This window comes from Triticum urartu, chromosome 6 (assembly GCF_003073215.2).
Source record: "Triticum urartu cultivar G1812 chromosome 6, Tu2.1, whole genome shotgun sequence".
Lineage (NCBI taxonomy): Eukaryota > Viridiplantae > Streptophyta > Magnoliopsida > Poales > Poaceae > Triticum > Triticum urartu.
This window is the reverse complement of record NC_053027.1, coordinates 267,001,497-267,007,522: the sequence shown is the minus strand read 5'-3', so window position 1 is coordinate 267,007,522 and position 6,026 is coordinate 267,001,497.

Below are 6,026 nucleotides of genomic sequence, written 5' to 3'. Positions count from 1 at the left end.
GATCACCACCACCGCGGAGAGCCAACACCCGAGCAGCAACGTCGCGACGATCATCGAGGATCATCGCGCACAGGAGCACGGAGAGCCCCAGCAGTGTCGCCAGCCCTCCGCATATCAGGATCGCAAACCAGTCCGGCATCGCCTCCGCCATTAGAGCCTAACCCGAGCTTTTGTAAGCAGTAATGGAGGAAGAAGGAGGAGGAGAAGTGAGGCCAGGTGTGAGGAAGAAGAGAGGGGCACCCCGGCCGTTTTATAGCTCGAGCTCGGTGTACGGTGGGTGAAGTCCACCAACGCCGCTCGTCGCCGATCGCCGGTGTTCGGAGACGAATCCGCGAGCAGTGCCGACAGCGCGCTGGCCCGCGAGGTGAGTGCACGCTGCACCGGCAACTAGCACGCCGCGCACTACCGCGGTACGGCCTAGATGCCCTACGTGCTACGCGTCACCGGTGGAGAAAGCGCGGGAAAGCGCGCGGGAGAGAGGAAGAAGAGAGAACCAGAGGGAGAAGAAGAGGCTGACAGTGGGCCCGGGGTCCACCTGTCGGCCAGAGAGAGAAGTGTGCTCTCGGGTACGACCAGCGTATACTTAAATTTAGAAGTTATTCTAAATTTATATGCAGCGTAGAAATCTCACATTTTGTCCCGAACCGTAGATTTTTCCACGCAGCACCAGTATTCACACTGTGGTTTTTCACCACTTATTGCCCTCTCACTGTAGCCACATTTCTATTGCGTATAGCTTTTTCTTAAAACAACTTCGAACAAATCTCGAGGACGAGATTTTTCTTAAGGAGGGTGGTGTTGTGACACCCAAACAAAATTTTTTTGGCCTTGTTTTATTAAATTAAATTTTTTGCCAGGAATTAAAACTTTGATTTTTTGGACTCCCTTTTGATTTTTTGAAACATTTCCTTTCTTATTATCATTGAGTTGTTCCCTAAAGTGAAAACCTTTCAAATATGTTATTGGACTTGTTTAACCTCTCAAGAAAAACTTTTCTTTTATCAGTATAACTAATTACATAATTAATTTGCTTGATCTTTATTTTCTTGAAAAATGGTTTTCCAAGGTTATATGGCCATAATTGAACTACAACCATTTGATAAATTCACCTAAAATTCCAACAAAAATTTGGAGATGTCATGCGATGTTTTTAAATCACTTTTATACAAAAATATCTTTTATTCATGTAATATTTTGAGCTCTGCATCAATTTTTCTTCTCTGGTCTAGAGTGCAATTTTGCACTACAACCCATTTAAATATTTCTTTCTGGCCTCCACCAAAATTATGGAATGTTGGTAGTAGCATATGATTCAACTTTATGCAAAAACCAAGTGATGTTATTTGAAAAATTTGAGTGAATCAACCTCATTTTCATTCTGGTCCAGCCTTGTGATTTCTACTACAACCCTATTTATTTTTGCTCCAGTGACCTTGTGCCTTCTCCTACTTGTAGTCCAGGAGCATGCACCCATTTGAATATTTTTGGTTCATGAAATAATGCCATTTATCTCCTGTCCAGAATTGTAGTTTTGCAAAACTTGCACTAACAAGTTTGTGCTTTTCACAAACTAACCTCACCACCCTCTTATTCATCTAAAGAGACCCCACTCTGGAAGTTTTGGCCACTCCAAGAAATGCCTAGGTGCCTGTGGCATTTTGTCAAACACCTAGAGTGCATGAACAGCTTTGACATGAATTTTATCATTGCACTATGAACTCGCACCTCTGATCAAACTAACCTGTCCACTAAGCCTCTAGATGACTTTAACCTAGGTCTGTTAAACCCCAACCTCACCCGAGACCTCTAGCATGCCCTGGCATTTTGTCGAGCATGTTCCGTGCGTGCTCTGGGCGTGAGCAGAGCACGCGTTTTGCACGTGCCACGCCCGAGCCGCCGCGTCGCGCCCCTGGGTTTGGCCCGATCTGCAGAGCCGCGCCACGCGCTCCCCTTCTCACCACAACGCGCCAAGAGCCCCTCGCCACGGCTCCGGCAAGCCAAGAGCTAGCCGCCACGGCCGCCGACAGCCCCTGCTTAGTTCAACGCCGCCCAAGCCTCTCCCGCTCGCCACCTGGCCCCTGGAACAGCGCGAGCTCATCCACAAGCATGTCCACTAGCGCTCGTCGCCGCCACGACGCCCTAGCTACAGAATGGCGGTCGCCGGCGACCTTATCCGCGGCCACCGTCGGAACCGACCCTGATCGCCTATTTAAGGAGCCCCGAGCTCGTCTCCGCACGCAGGCAGTCCCAAGCCATCTCCCTAGGACCCCCATTGGCAGCCAATCGACCCGGGGAGGTCTCCTTCCCCATCTCCGGCAACCGCAGCCGCCGCCACTGCCCCGGCCATTCCGGTGCTACCAGAGCCTTCCCCCCTCCGTTCTCTTCACCAGGAGCTCTCTCTTCCTCCCGTGAACCCATTCCCCTACTCGATTTTGATCGGGAACCACCGTAGCCCCAAACTCACTTCGCCCGACGGCCACCGTCCGCTGCGGAGCTCGCCGCCGGTAGCTTCGTCCACCCGAGAGACCAAAGTGACCACCGGAGTGACCGCCTCGGCCCCCTGAGCCCGCGGGTGACCTCTGCTTCTCGAACGGTGCCGCCGTTCACCGGCGAGCGTCGCCGGAGTTCCGCCCCCTCTCGGGCAGAGGAAGAGGAGGGAAGGTGGACTAGTCAAACCTGACCGGTGGGCCAGGCGGGCCCACTGTCAGTGACACACGCTCGGTCCACGCTGGATAAGTGGAGGTGCGTTTCCAGAATACGCCTTCGACGTGTACGTATATTCGAAACGTTTTTCTTTTTCTATTTTAATTTTAAATAACAGATTTTGACCCAAACTTTGACTGAGCTTAACTTTTTAAATACAACTCCAAATGAGTTGATTCTTTTTCCTACATCCCTCAAATTCTGTCTAGTTTATTTTGAGATTTATTTGAAAATTTTCCAAACAACTTTTTTGTACTATTTTTGAAATATGTCTTATTTGCATATTTTTGAAAATAGGATTTTGGAAGAGAAGAAAGCTTTCAAAAGATTTGGAGTGCACCCTGCCCTTCCACACCATGAAGGCAAGCATTCTGAACCCTGGCATAATATTTTTGGTGTTTTAGTTGACTCGTTTATAACACCATCTCATTTTGGAGAACTCGTTATTTTATGTGGCGATGTGATCATTTGCATGAAGGCATATTAGTGATTTCCTTGCTGTTGGAAATGAATATACTTGTGATGGTAATCATCCTCATGTGCCTTGCATGCATGCCGGAAAGGAATCCGGGAAAGCCTCTGCCTTGGGTAGGAGTGAGCTTGTCGCCGGTCCCCGTCGGGACGATTATGTCCGGTATGGCATAGTAAGGTATAATGGGTGGTGATTTCGTCGGTTGAAATATATTTGATATACATGTCATGCAGGGAATTTATAAACCTCCTGAGTCGACCGTAGATCGAGTCTTGTTCCGGTAACCCCCATACGTGTTCGTACTACCACTTGTCCCTGCCACAGGTAGGGTACGGTTCAGTAAGTTGTTAACCCTTGTCTTGGCACACACCGTACAGAGAGGCCATGGTGGAAGATGTCGGTTGTAGCCGGTAAGCATGCCACCTGGTCAGGGGGCATGGGTGTTTCCGGTTGGGACCGAGAGGGGAGGCCACCCCTTAGAGCGCGCGATATAAATTTGATCCCATGCTACGCGAGGTTGTAGCCTCCCCACTTAGAGTTTTGCTTAACAAGTGTCGTGGGTGATTCCAGACACCGATCAGTTAAGCTGGTGTGTGCAAGTTAGGCGTGTTTTCAACAAAAAGGCCGTAGACGGAATTAGTCGCGATGGACTAAAGGAATCCGTTACTCGTGGGTAAAGAGTACACCCTCTGCAGAGATTAAACCTATTCAAATAGCCGTGTCCATGGTTAAGGATTACAGTCTGGGATGGGTCAAGGGTTGGTCTTATGTCGGTCTTCGGAGGAGAGATTGTTAAACCAGAACTTGGACTGTGACTTGTGACTTGTGAAGATTATGATTATTATTATTATGGACTAACCCATTATATCATTGAGTATCCCTGGGACGGTTCTACCTCTTGGATATTCATTGTGATTATTTGTTTTATAAGCCCTTTATGTGGTGTCGCTGAGACGCCCTACTGTGGCATTGCTTGTTATTTATTTATTTTATAAGCCATTTATGTGGTGTCGCTGAGACGCCCGACTGTGGCATTGCTTGTTATTTATTTTATAAGCCCTTTATGTGGTGTCGCTGAGACGCCCGACTATGGCATTGCTTGTTATTTATTTATTTTATAAGCCCTTTATGTGGTGTCGCTGAGACGCCCGACTGTGGCATTGCTTGTTATTTATTTACTTTATAAGCCCTTTAGGTGGTGTCGTTCAGACGCCCGACTGCGGCATTTTATTCCCCACTCCATTATTGCTTATTCATGTTGCATATAAACAACCTGCTTGCATGCATAAAAGATGTTTTATTTATGACTGACGATGTGATCATAGAATTTTTCAGTGCATGATTATCAATTATATTATCCCAGTGTTCATAATGTTTGCGAGTACATTCAAAGTACTCACTGGCTTGTCCCTGGCTATTGTCTTGGCCAGATTTCTGCTTGGAGAGGAGCGTTGCGGTGACAGCCCCGGAAACTAAGCAACGGAGATAGCAGCCTCGCGAAGATAGGAGTTAACCTGGTCAGCTGTTCCTGTGGGAAATGGAGTCCCATAGACCATGGTGATCCACAAACCGCTTCCTCCCTCAACCACTAGAAACCATTTGACGTACTCATAGGCCACAGTGGTCTTGTACTACATGTTTTGCACTTTTGCTTGGAATTTCTGTATCAAGTTGGTGCCTTATCCGGTAATAGTAATCCTGGGGCTGGTGAGCACGACGGCCATTTTCTGGAAATCAATGTCTGGAAAATCCGGTCGTGACACCCGGGGAGTGCGCACCTCAGGGCCCTCATCCCTCGGGGTCACCAAGAGGGGGTTGTCACGAGGCCCCGCATGGCCCTCGGGCGCTCCCCCGCGGATACCCATGGAGCGCGCTCCTCAAGGCCCTCGTTCCTCGGCGTCACCAAGAGGGAGTTGTCACGGGATGCAGGAAGAGATGAGCAACGGGGGCTTCGCCCCTCTCCTCATTTATAGCCAGAGGGAGGCCAACCACCAGCCTCCATGATCTAAGGTAATGATGGCTTTCTTCTGCATGCAGCAGGGTCTTTTCAGGTCAGGCAGTTGCCAAGGCAGCGTGGGGAAGCGGAGACGCCCACTTCATGTCAATCGCCACGCGTCAATCAAGGCCGCTGGTGGTCGGGGCCCGCGGCGCTCCGCACTTGCCCTTGGGGCCGGGGGCTACTATCGGCCTCCTGGAAATGGGGGTACCCAGACTTGCCTGCCTGCAGCCCAGGGCCTGTGTGACGCCCCAAGACCGACGCTCCAGAAGACTTCCATATATTTTCATGTCTGCCGTGTGTCTTATTTGTATATTACATTTCATCATAGCATCATGTGCATTGCATCTACATGTTTTCATAAAGCTTGCATCGGCTCGTATTTTCCGCGTCTCCCCTTGATTTTGTTCACCGTTCTGAGACCAACCTTGTTCTTAGTTTTCCCTCTTTTCTAAACTGAAGTCTCTCTGCATAGTGCATAGACCCACTGGTACGCGTCGATCCTAAACAAACGGTTTTTAACCCCTTCCTGCGATGGAATTTGGAACCGTCGCCAAGTGAGTGTGGGCGATAGGGGGGGTCCTTCCCGCATGACCCAAAAACCATCGGGGATATGCCTGTCGGAGTAATGGGCCACGGGTAGCCTAACCCGAGCCCCCAAGCCTTTCAAGAGAATGGGTCCGGCTGCGCCCCTCAAAGACGTCAAGATAAAGACTGCGGGTTGGCCAAGCGGCTGACTGGTCGAGGGCGGCCGAGTTCCGGAGGGTAGCATCCCAACGGGCCGACTCCTAGATAGCGGCCTCCAGAGAGGCCGGCTCCTAGCAGTCGGCCCGTGGCGCACTCAAAGTCTGCGCC